Genomic DNA, 13,330 nt, shown 5'->3' with positions numbered 1-13,330 from the left:
TGCGTGTGTGTGTGTGTGTGTGTGTGTGTGTGTGTGTGTGTGTGTATACCACATCTTCTTTATCCATTCATCTGTTGATGGACATTTAGGTTGCTTCCATGTCTTAGCCATTGTAAACAGTGCTGCTATGAACGTTGGGGTCCATGTATCTTTTCCAGATATATGTCCAGAAGTGGGATTGCTGGATCATATGGCAACTCTATCTTTAGTTTTTTAAGGAACCTCCATACTGTTCTCCATAGTGGCTACACTAATTTACATTCCCACCAACAGTGTAGGAGGATTCCCTTCTTTCCACACCCTCTTCAGCATTTATTATTTGTAGATTTTTAATGATGATCATTCTGACCGGTGTGAGGTGATACCTCATTATAGTTTTGATTTGCATTTCTCTAATAATTAGCGATGTTGAGCATCTTTTCATGTGCCTATTGGCCATCTTTATGTTTTCTTTGGAGAAATGTTTATTTAGATCTTCTGCCCATTTTTGATTGGCTTGTTCATCTGTTTCTTATTGAGTTGTATGAGTTGCAGTTCTTTTTTCTTAATCACTGAAGCAAGTGGGTAGGCTTTGTTCCTACCCAGTTATGCCAACTGGGTGGGCGTGTACTGGTTTTTAAACCTCCATCTTGTAAGACTGCCCTTAGTGTTTATTTTAATCTAGAATCCTTTGTATACAAAATGTGATATGCAGGAATCCCTCTCCCACCCCACTGCCAAAGGCCGTGGCCCTGGCTGGAAGCAGCTGGCTCTTTTGCCCCAGTAGTTTCTCAGACAACGAGGCAGATCCTGGGAGAGCAGCAGAAAGGCATCTGGTGGTACTTGCTTTGTCCAGTTCTGGAGTTGCCCACAAGAGGGTGGGGGCTTGAGCTGATGACCACCTCCTTCTTTCTGCCTATTTTTGTGAGGGACTCAGCCAAATAATAAGGTTCAAGTTTCTACACTAGGTCAAACCTTTTTTTCTTGTCAGAGGACATCTTTTACCTGTTTTCTGTCTCTAGAGGGTACACTGACTGGCTTGTTCTCTTACCTGAAGTTCTATCGTTGTTTCTTCGTCCTTCCGATAGAGGTTTTTCTCCTAAGTAAGGAGAGGAGATGCTTATACGTTATCATTTACACACACCTCACTGTGAATGAGTCTACCAGACCTCCTCGTAGAGGGGCACCGTGTTGGAAGAGGCTTTGGGGTCATACAGACCCTTATGGGACAACTGAGACTCAGACAGGGGGATAACCTAGGTGATCAGGTCCACAGCTGCCAGAACTCAGTCTCCTGAGTCCTGGTCGTGCTTCTTCCATTGGGCAGCCCTGCCTGCTCCCAGAGAGTTGTTTGGAAAGAAGGGGGCAAGGGCAGGCTGGCTGAGTGAAGCCCTGGCTGTGCTGAAGGGTCATGTGTTCACCCCGCTGTTGGGCATAGCAATGTTCTAAGTGGAGTCATAGTGGCCACTGGTTTCCAGGGCCAGCAGCCTTTCCTGCAGCCTGATGGGCCCTTGGTGTCCAGGGCCAGGGCTCAAATCCAGGTCAGACTCAGGTAGCTGGGCTCCTCTCAGCCTTCAGGGTGCAGGGACTCCAGCTCCTCTGATCTCTGAGCAGTTTTACAGTTTCATTTTCTAACCCTCAGGTCACATGTGGGCAGTTAGCATAGCAATGGCCGTTTCCCCAGCCTGCTTGCCTCTGCCACATTTATAAATAGGGATCTGGGAGGGTGTGCACAGAGGGGTGGGTAGTGATGCTGACGGTGACCTGCATGGGCATCCAGCCTTGGAAACTGGGTCCTCGGCTGATAGGGGGCTCTGAGCAGGGACAGGCAAGGTGGACACCACAGACATTTCAGGGACCTCTGATGGCCCGGTCTGGGTACCACTTCTCATAGAATGCCAGAACCGGAAGGGGCCTTACAGGTCAGTGAGTCCAGCAGCCTGTCTGAAGCTTTAATCCCTTTGCCAACCCTCCTGCCAAGCCTTCTCCAGTCTTCAGTAGAAACTATTTTGGTGCAGTCCAGTCTGGAGAGGAAGGAGAACATGACTCTGGCCTCTCCTTGTCCGTGTGTCTTGCCCTGGAGTAGACTCAGGACTGGATGCTTGTTCAAATTAGGACCTGAGTGGGTTAGGGTATCGAGTTCAACCTCTGGTACTTCTTTTCCCTTCCCTTTTATCATAGCCCAGGAGAAAAATACCTAAGTGATCTATTAGATTTTCTTCCTACTTCTCAGTTTCTTGTCCCTCCAGGTATCTCCTGAGTGCCTGCAAGGAAAGAGACAGAAAAAAAGAGGGCTCTTTAAGCACATACCTTCTACATCTTCTTTCCTCCATGAGGGTGGGGATGCAGGTCACCAGAGAGAGAGGGTGACGGGGAAGATGAGGACAACCTTTCCTACAGCTGCAGCCCAGAGACCCAGCTGACCAGAATGTCAGTGAAGAAGTGGGCTAGGAGCCATCTAGTTCAAGCCCCTTGTTTTACAGATGAGAAAACAAGACCAAGGAGGGGAAGAGACCTTCCCAAGAGACACAGTGAATGCGTGGTGTGGCAGGGATGGGATCTGCCAGGGGTGTCTATGGCTGAGTATGGGCGCTGCCCACAAATCACCCTGGGAGTGGGGCAAAGGAGGACACGGTTCACTCCTTTTGCTATTATTCAGTGAGATTCCCAGCTCCAGGAGGTAGCACCAGCCTCTTGGGAATCACAGGAACCTGTAACCTACAGTGGAACCGTGGAATCTTGGAAGCATCTCCTCCTGCTTTCTGAACCAGAAATACATCCCCTACCCACGCCCTGATGCCCAAGATTCCACCATTTGAATGTTATTCCTTTAGTTTAATGTGTTTGTTCTCTAAAAGGCACCCCATAGGTGTGAATGACTTAACAGAGCCTTTCCTGAGTGCTTTTAGCTGGGGAATGAGTAGAGGGCACTTGGAACCAGGTAGAGCAAGAGGGAAACCTGGGACTGAAGAAAGGGAGAGAAAGGGAGACAGCAAGGGAAGAGGGCTGCCCTCCAGTTTACACTGTTCTCTGGGCCACTGAGCCTAGAGCTGGGATGTGCTGGCTGGAGTGGCGGTGTGAGGGGACCATCCAGCGGAGTGTTTGCCATTGCAGCCCAATCTGGGCCAACGTAACTGGAATTACTAGAGCAAATGTATTGGCCCCAGTGATTGATTAGACCTCCCACATGTGTCCTGCTTGAAGACTCCACTTTCTCTGCAGGATCTCTCCTCCAGCCTTTACTATGTGATTAACTCCCTGGCTAGCCTATGCCCCGCTCTCTGCTGCTTGAAGTGTGAGCGAACGTTCTATCACCAGGTATGAGGTGTCCCCTAACTGACTGTAAGATCTTGGGGACAAGGACAGGTCTAAGGTAGCATATAAAACAAGTAGGGTGGGCAGTGGTTCCAGGGCCTCTCCTGCCCATTGAGATTCCCCTGGTGTTCCCTGCGTGCTTCCTCGCCTCGGCAAAGTTAGCCAGAACTGGGGTGATGTCACAGGCAGGCTATGGGAGGGATGACATTTGCTCTTTCTTGCACCTCTCCAGCCACTCATGCAGTTATTCAGGCTAAGTGTGTAGCTGCGGGGGTGGGGGGGCAGGAGCGATACACATGTGTGGGTTTAGGCTGGATTTCACGATACAGCCTCTGTGTCTGAGGGACCTTCCCAAAGGGTGTGGAGGATGGAGTGCCTGCTACCCCCTCAACTCTGAGCAAAGGACAGCCTCCCTGGGGGTCCTCAGATGACTTTGTCGTGTGTCTCAGCATCCCAGCTGGTAATCCAGGGTATCTTCTCAATATCTAGCCCAAGTCTCTGCTGCTTCACTTACGATCCCCCATTCGTAGTGTCCCAAGAAAGAGAAGGAGTTCTGTGGCAGGGGGTTTCAGGAATGTCTTTGAAAACAGTGTCTCCTCCCAGCTCCAAGGGCTTTGGCATGGAAGCTCTGACTTGCCCTGGATTGTCCCCTAGTATTTGGATATTGGATTATCCAGTTGGATTGAAGAGGCAGACTGTCCCATAACCAGTCCCAAAGAGTTGTGAAGGTTTTCTGAGTTCCTGCCAAGTCCTGGCAAATGAACGTTTCTGCTTGTGTGTGCCCATCTCCTCCAGCACTGGCAGGTAGCAATAGTCTCTGTGAGATAGTGGTTGGGGGCTGGAGGGAGAGGCCCCAGGTATGCCCCAGATACAGATGCTAGTAAATTGGCTGCCAGAGCCCCGCAGGGATGCTGGGGTTGAGGCCCCATGACCTGACTTGAGCTTTTTTTTCATGATGAACCTGGGAGAAAGAGAAACAGAGAGAAAGACAGAGAGGGGAGAGGAGAGAACTGCAGCAAATAATGACCCCTTTTTACAGCATACTATCAGAGACCTGTCAGCTGGAGCGCATTCAGTGGAGGGTGATGGAGATGGGGTGAAGGTAAAAGCTGAGACCTGTGAGAAATGGTTGAAGGAAATGAAGATGTCTGCTCCGTAGGCCCAAGGACACACAGGAGCGTTAGGACTGTCTCCCAGGGGCTATTGTGAGCAAGAGGGGCCACGCTTGTTCTCTGCATCCTTAAGGGTAAAAATAGGACATGTGTATATGCTTCAGGAAGACAGCCTGGGGCCCAACGGAAGGAAGAGGTTTCTCCAGCTGGCACTGACCAAGGGAAACGTTGGTTCCCTAAGGAGGTGGTGAGTTCCTGGTCACTGGAGGAAGGCCATCAAGCAGAGGCTGGGGAATCTCTTTTATTTTTCCTTTTGTTAAAAAAAATATTTTTTATTTATTTTATTTTTGGCTGCATTTGGTCTTCGTTGCTGTGCATGGGCTTTCTCTTTCTCTAGCTGCGGCAAGCGCGGGCTATTCTTTGTTGCAGTGCCCAGGCTTCTCATTGCGGTGGCTTCTCTTGTTGCGGAGCACAGGCTCTAGGGTGCGCGGGCTTCAGTAGTTGTGGCACACGGGCTTAGTTGCTCTGCCGCATGTGGGATCTTCCCAGACCAGAGCTTGAACCCCTGTCCCCTGCATTGGCAGGCAGATTCCTAACCACTGTACCACCACTGTACCACTGTACCATTCCCCACTGAAGCCCTGGGGAATCTCTTACAAGAGGAGGGAGGGAGAGGGAGAGGCAGGTGGAGTCCCTGTGGGGAAGACTCCAACTTGAGTTGAGGGATTGGATGAGATGACTTTGGAGGCTCCTTCCGACTATAAACTTCTCTGTTTTGAGGAGACTTGGGTCACAGAGGGTTTAGCTTTCAGGTTGGGCTGGGGCTCCTCCCAACTATTTGGGCCCTGCTCTGTAGTACGAGGGAGTTAGCGGATTCCCAAAGGCTCCCGGACAGAAGCAGGGGGAAAGTCTCAGGGAGATGAATGTTCCCTGTGTGAGAGGCAGAGCACTGTGGGGCAGAATCACCATGGTTGAGGGCTTTAACCGAGTGGACTGCGGGACTAGGAGAATTCCACCAGACCTGCCCTTGCAATACACGACCTATTGAATTATTCCGGTGCATTCACTTGCTGGGGTCTGGGAAGCAAGCAGGTGTCCATGGAAAGTTTAGAAACTCTTTGTAGTGAAAATATTAGTCAAGTCAGAGAGATCTAGTTTCTAATATTGGCTCTGCCACATCCTGGAGGGATGACTTTAGACAAATTACTTTCACTCTGGGAGTTGCTGATTTTTCTCATCTGTGAAATGGGGATGATGATTTCTAGCTCACAGAGTTGGGCTGAAGGCTAAATTAGGCCATGCATGTCAGGCACAGTTTTGCGACCTGATTGGACTCAATGAAAGGTAGTCCTACCTCCCCAGGATTGGGGCTTTCTCATCAGCTCCCTTGACTGTCCCCTCGTAGGTTTCATTTGCACTGATGTCCCTGGTGTCAGTGGTCTGGTCACAGGTACCCACTTTGTGTGAGGTGCAGGGCCCTGGGAGCTGTTGCTGGCCTATGGCTAGTTGGAGATGGACAGGCCTAGAGAAGCTCAGGATAGGGCCTTCCCTCTGCAGATGTGCTGCAGAAAAGCATGGGTGATCAGTGGAGGGGGAATCCAGATGTTGGGTGAAGGCAGGAAGTGGGAGTGAATGGAGGCTCTCACTGCAGTGCCAAGTTTGTTGGAACAAGGACAAAACAAAAGGCTGTGCATATTAGCAACCATTACTAGGCACCACCATTACTAGGCAGCACCATTACCAGCCACCTGCATAACTAGGCACCACCATTACCAGGCAGCACCATTACCGGGCACCTCCATTACCAGCCATCTCCATTACTAGGCACCACCATTACCTGGCAGCACCATTAACAGGCAGCACCATTACTAGCCATCTCCATTACTAGGCACCACCATTACCAGGCAGCACCCTTACGGGGCACCTCCATTACCAGGCACTACCATTACGAGGCAGGTGGAGTCCTCATGACACTGATGGACACATACCTGCAGCCTGACAACAGGCTCCCCTGCTCTAGACCTAAACTTTGTTGATGCAGCAGGTGATATGCTACTTAGCTACAGCTCTCCAGAAATTACTGGCTCATCACGGCACTGTGTCCCCTGCTCAACATTGGGCAGCTTGGAAAGAGACGGGTACTCCAAAGCAGTGGCAGGGGAAGATGATTGAAATAGAGGTGATCCGGAAAGTCACAAAGAAGATTTTTGGTAGCTGTCTTACTATAGCCATCATTTCACTTCTATAATTGAGCTTCCTTGGATTCTATACCTTTGGGTGATCGGTATACATGTCCACATCTACTCTGTAGGCCCTCAGGAAACTTTCCCATCCTGTCCTCGAGTATTATGTCTGTCAAAATCCAGAATAATGGTGAGCAGATTGGATAAGGCGAAACCCCTGAGGCCAATGTGTTGCTCTAGAGATTTCATAAATGAGCAGGACACAAGCAACAAATGCAAAGGCTTGGGCCACAGAGCTGGGTAGAAGCCTTTTTTAGAAAGGATGAACCCTCTCAGTGGTACTCACTGTCCTACGTTCACTTCTTCCTCTTTGTAGGCTTTGTTTTTTTCAGCATCGGCTGTATATGGGCTGTTGAACAAATATTTGTTGATTACAAAAATGAAATAATGTGTTTTTTCCATCTACTCTGGGTAAGGCACTTGCTTGGCACCATGTTTTCTGTCATTTAGTCCTTACAGAAGCTGAGAAGCAGATATTATTATCCCTTGTTACAGAGGAGGGGATTGAGACTGGAGACATCTCAGAGTTAAATAGTGCGGCTCCAAGTTCATGCCTCTTCATCACCTCATCCTGACTCTTGCTTCCTGTCTTCAATACCTTACTCCTAAGCTGAAAGGGCAAGACTTCTTCAAAGTTTCTGGTAGGTCCTGAATTCCCATGAAAGAAGTCACCTCATTGTCTCCTTTTAGGGAAGCCCTAGATTAAGGGTCAGCTGTGGGTGCTCCAACTTCTCAATCACTGTGTGCTCTGTTGGGCGTGGTTCTCTCTAGGCTGGTGGGAGATTGGCCTCCCTGAGTGGTCTCCTTCCTTTGGAGCAGTGGTTCTTTGAGCTGGACTCTTGACCAACATGTAGAACCTGGTGGATCTTCAACGTGGCATGAATGCAGTCTCCATGCCAAACTCTTCTTGGAGTCCTGCTGAGACTCCATCCAAATATTGAGAAAATTGTCTTTAATAATTCACCCTCTCTGGCTCTTTACAGATTATGCCCAGCTTTTGCTATGGGTAATATCTGCCATGCACAAATTCTATGTTTATGAAAGAACGTTTGTTTGTTTTTCAACTTTTTATTATTCAAACACACATAGGTGGAAAAAAGAGTATAATGAACCGTTGTGGACCATAATTCAGCCTTAACAATGACCAATATATGGCCATTAAAAAAACTTTATTCCCCACTTCTCCCTGCACCCTCTTAGTCATTGTATTATTTCATATGTAAATGCTTCATTTATGAATTTGTAAGAGTTTAGGACTCTTTTCTTCTCTAAATATAGCCACATGCCATTTTACCACTTGAAAATTAGAACTTTATTTAAAACTTTATTATTTTTAGTTTTTATGAAAGTAATGTATTCTCATCAAAAATATTCAGACAATACAAAAATGTATAAAGAAGAAAATGAAAATTCCTCATAAACCAACGCCCGGACATAATTACTGTTAGCATTTTGGCATATATAGTTATATATGTTTAGCACATTTTCTTTATACAGGTCTACACATATAAAATCATGCTACAGATGATGTTTATCATTTTGTTTTATTTTATTTTTTTTGGTAAGCACTAAAAATATTGAAGCCAAAAATATATAGAGAGAAGTGCACAAATTATAAGTATAGTTCAACGAATTTTCACTGGTATGTAACCAACTCATGTTCTGATCAAGAAATAGACCATTGGGCTTCCCTGGTGATGCAGTGGTTGAGAGTCCTGCCGATGCAGGGGACATGGGTTCGTGCCCCGGTCCGGGAAGATCCCGCATGCCGTGGGGCAGCTGGGCCCGTGAGCCATGGCCGCTGAGCCTGCGCGTCCGGAGCCTGTGCTCCGCAACGGGAGAGGCCACAACAGTGAGAGGCCCGCGTACCGCAGAAAAAAAAAGAAAAAGAAATAGACTATCACCTGCACCTCAAAACCTCTCCATGCCTCTTTTAGTCACTAACCATACCAAACACAACTACTACTCTAACTTTCATCACTAGATAGCAGTTTTGCCTGCTTTTGAATTTTTTTCAAATAGAATCATACAGTATATGCTTTTTTGCGTGACTTTTTTTTTTTTTTGCGGTACGCGGGCCTCTCACTGTTGTGGCCTCTCCCGTTGCGGAGCACAAGCTCCGGACGCGCAGGCTCAGCGACCATGGCTCATGGGCCCAGCCGCTCCACGGCATGCGGGATCTTCCCGGACCAGGGCACGAACCCGTGTCCCCTGCAACGGCAGGTGGACTCTCAACCACTGTGCCACCAGGGAAGCCCTAGCCAGAAATCTTTCTTTGTTGCATAGCATTCCACTGTGTGACTGTATTACAAATTATTTACACATTTTACTATTGATAGGTACTACCCCACAACACCCGCAACCCCAATGTGTTGTTATCAGTAATGTCTTTTGATACATTTATGTATGCATTTCTATTAGGGAACAGACTTGTGGGTAAACCAATTTATACTTGCACCAACAGTCTGTGAGAATTTCATTTGCTCCATATGCTTGCTGACCCTTGATTATTATCAATGCTTTAAAATGTTCTATTCTGTTGAGTGTGTAGTAGTAACTCATTGTGGTTTTATTTTGGTTTTCCTTAACGACTAATGAAATCGAGTGCTTTTTGTATGCTTCTTGGACACATAGATATCCTTTTTTGGTGAAATACCTGTTCATTTGTTTCCCATTTGTCTATTGGATGTTCTGTGCTTTTTAAAATTGATTGTAGGAGTCATTTGTATATTCCGGATATGAGGGGGTTTTTGTCAAATATTTATTGAAAAAATCTTCTCCCACTATGTGAGTTGCCTTTTCACTCTTTTAAGGTATCATTTGATAAACAGAAGCTTTAAATTTCAACTTGGTCCCGTTATCAATATTTTCCTTTATGGTTAGTATATTTTGTGCCCAATTTAAGAAACATTTACCTACTTCAAGATCATTAATATATTTTCCTATGTTCTAGAAGTTTTATTGTTTAACCTTTCACTTTTTTATTTATAATACATCTGGAACTGATTTTTGTGTATGGTGTGAGGTAGGGGTCAATATTTTTTTCCCCATATAAATAACCAATAATTGAGCTCCACTTATTGAAAAGACTGTTCATTTCCCCCGTGTTCCATCATATCACCTTTGCTAGAAGTGAAGCATGTATCAGACTGTTTCTGTATTCTCTATTCTGTTCTATTGTACATTTGTTCACTTGTGCCACCTCAACAGTTTCTTAATTACTGGTGCTTAATAATATACTTAATATCTGGTAGTTTAGGTCCTCCAAATTTGTTACTCTTCTTCAATATTGTCTTTGCTCTTTTCATGCTTTGCATTTTCATGTAAGTTTTAGAATCAGTTTATCCAATTCTGTAAAAAAAAAAAAAAAAAAGCTGAGGTTTTGATTAGGATGGCATTGAATTTTATATCATTTTGGGGAGGATTGACTTTTCGTTACAGTATTTTATTTACAATATTGAATCTTCCAATCCATAAATATGTAATATCTCCCACTCATTTAAGTTTTCTTTAATTTATCTTAATAAAGTGTATAGTTTTTTTTTTTTCTAGAAGTCTTGCACATTTTTGTTGGATTTATTTCTAGGTATTTTATGTGTTTGATGCTATGGAAAATATTATTTTGAAAATTCTATCTTTAAAAAATATTTCCTAATAGTTTGGTTGTATATAAAAATTCAGTTAATTTTTGCATGTTGAACTGTAACCTTGCTTGACTTGGCTAAATTAATTTTTTAACTCTATCAGTTTATCGGCATATTCTTTTGGATTTTCAAATACACAATCACATTCCTTGAAAAATGACTTTATTTTCAAACATTATATACTTTTTATTCTTTTCCTTATTGCATTGGGCAGGACCTATGATATAATGTTGTATAGGAGGGTAACAGTGGACATCATTGCCTCATTCCTGATATCAGGGGTAAGTCTTTCAATATTTATCATTAAGAATGGTGTTTGTTCCAAGTTTTTTATAATTATCCTTAATCCTTTATAAAATTAAGGAAGTTTCCTTCTGTGGCTAATTTGTTAAGCTTTCTTTTTCTAATTTAAAAAATGAATGAGTGTTGAATTTTATTAAGTGACTTTTCTACATCTTTTGAGGAGATCATGTAATTTTTTTCTCCTTTATTCTGTTAATTGGTGAATTACTATCAATTGCATTGCTTGCTTTTCAATAGTAAACTTTACTTTCCTGGAATAAGCCCGGGTTGATTGTGATATATTGTTGTTTTTATATATCATTGGATCCCATTTGCCGATAATTTGTTTAGAATTTTTGAATTTACGTTCATGAGAAAGATTGATCTGAAGTTTTTCTTATTGTAATGTTATTATCAGGTTTCAATATCAAGATTATACTGGTCTCATAATATAAGTTGGGAGTTGTAAGGTTTTTCTATTCTCTGGACAAAATTGTGTAGATTTATTTCTTAAATGTATGATAAAATTCACTGGAGAAATCATCTGTACCTGAAGTTTTCTTTAAGTGTGATATCTGCAGGTTTTTGTAGATGATCTTTATCAGGTTGAGGAAATTCTCTTTAATTCTTAGTTTTCTGAGAGTTTTTATAAGGAATGACATTGAATTTTGTCAAATGCTTTTCTGCATCTATTGAGATGATTATACGGTTTGTCTTTTTTGGTCTGTTTATTCAACAAATAACATTGATTTTAAAATGTTAGATCAATCTTGCATTCCTGGTCATGATATATTATCTTTTTATATATTGTTTTATTAGATTTGCCTAAGATGTCTGCTATTATTTGCATTAATTGAGTCCTTGTTACAATCCCATTTTATCACTTGTGTTGGGTTTAGCTGTAACTATTTGCTTTGCCATTTTAGTGGTATCTTAAGGGCTTATAGTATATATTTTAAATTTATTGTAATCTAATTTTAGAAGAGGAAGGAGAGAGGAGGGAGGGAGGGAGAGAGAGAAAGAGAGAGTGAGAGAGGGAGAACTCATTTGAGGAAACTACCTGAGGCCAGGGAAAGAAGCACCTGAAAAAATTCTATGCAACAATCAATCTCTGGCATTCACACAGGATTGAGAATAGTACCCATTCCGACTCTCCAGAATGGAAACCATAATTCATGGAGCCTCAGCGACAGAAACTAGAAGGATTTTGCCTCAGTAGTGGTGAAAATTAACCCTAGATTAAATGTTTCTCTGGTCCTACGTAATGAAGCCTAAAGCCAAACTTCAGAAAGGTCAATCTGCTTCCAAATAACTTGACTGTATCCCAGGACAAAGCTAAGGAATATTTATAGGAATACAAATATTTCAGCACGTAATGGGATAAAATTATAATGCTTGGCATCCAATAAAAAATCATCAGATCTGTGAAGAAGCAGGAAAAGAACACCTATAATAAGGAGAATTTTCAACCAATCAAAACTGATCCAAATGGTAGAGTTAGTAGACAAGGGCATGAAAACAGTTATTAGAATTGTATTCCATAGGCTCAAAAAGCTAGAGGAAAATTTAGCTATACTGTGCATAAGTAGAGACATAAAAGAAAGAAAAAGACCCAATTTGAATTTCTAAAGATGAAAAAACTGCCATGTTTCAGATGAAAAAGATACTAAATGGGATCATGGTAATTTAGACATTGTACAGGAAAAAATTAGTACATTTGAAGACAAAGCAGTGGAAAGTATTCAGAAAGAAACATAAAAATAAAGACTGAAAAATAATAAGAGAGAATTATTGAGCTGTGGTATGAGTGAACTCTGGTCACCTTGGACTCCCCAGACTCTTGAATTTATTTCCTCAATTCAAGGAGACCACTGAGTTCCACTTGGGTTTCTCCTCCATGTACCACAGCCTGAAAACTTTCTGTAGGCAGTAAGTTGGGGCAATAACAGGACTCACTCACCTCCCTTACTTCCCAACTCTCAAGGATCATTCTTCTTTGTAGCCTGATGGCCAAAGCCTTAAGAATCATTGTTTTATAAATTTTGTTCAATTTTTTTGGTTATTTGAGGTGTGAAAGTATATCTGTTACCTGCTACTCCAAAAGGATATTGAGTGTATTGTTTTTGTGTATTTTTAGTTTAATAGTTTTAATTAGTTTAGGTTTATTGTGTATTTCAAATCTATATCCTTTATATTTTTGTGTACTCATTCTACTAGTTTTTGAGAAAAACGTAAGAAATTCTTTATTTCTCCTTGCTCCAAATTTTGCTTTTTACAGTTTGAAGTCATGTTATGAGGTACACACGTATTAAGAATTTTTATGTCTTCCTGGTAGATTGATCTTTTTGCCATGAGGAAATGTCTTTCTTTATCTCTGGTAATTCTTCTTGGCTTAAAAGTCTACTTTGTCTGATATAAATATAGCCCTACTACCTTTCCTTTGGTTAGTGTTAGCATGGTATATCTTTTTCTATTCTTTTACCCCTTCTTTGGTCTTGTCTTTAAGATGCATTGCTTATAAGCAGCATATAGTTGTTTTTCTTCAACATAGTTGTTGGAAAGCAATACGAATATTTTCATGTTTCTGCCTGGTTAAAGTTTTCTAAGTCTTTCTAAGCAAAGAAGGAATGTCTCTTTCCCCCAGACACATTTGCTCCTCACATTCTAAGGGTGATAAAACTGGAGCTGCTTTTATTCTTTATAATGGAGCCATCTGCTCCCATTCAAAGGGTAAGTAAATATATCAACCCCAGAG

The sequence above is a fragment of the Neophocaena asiaeorientalis genome, unplaced genomic scaffold (assembly GCF_003031525.2).
Source record: "Neophocaena asiaeorientalis asiaeorientalis breed wild unplaced genomic scaffold, Neophocaena_asiaeorientalis_V1.1 scaffold479, whole genome shotgun sequence".
In the NCBI taxonomy this organism is placed as follows: Eukaryota; Metazoa; Chordata; class Mammalia; order Artiodactyla; family Phocoenidae; genus Neophocaena; species Neophocaena asiaeorientalis.
Note: the sequence above shows the minus strand (reverse complement) of the source record.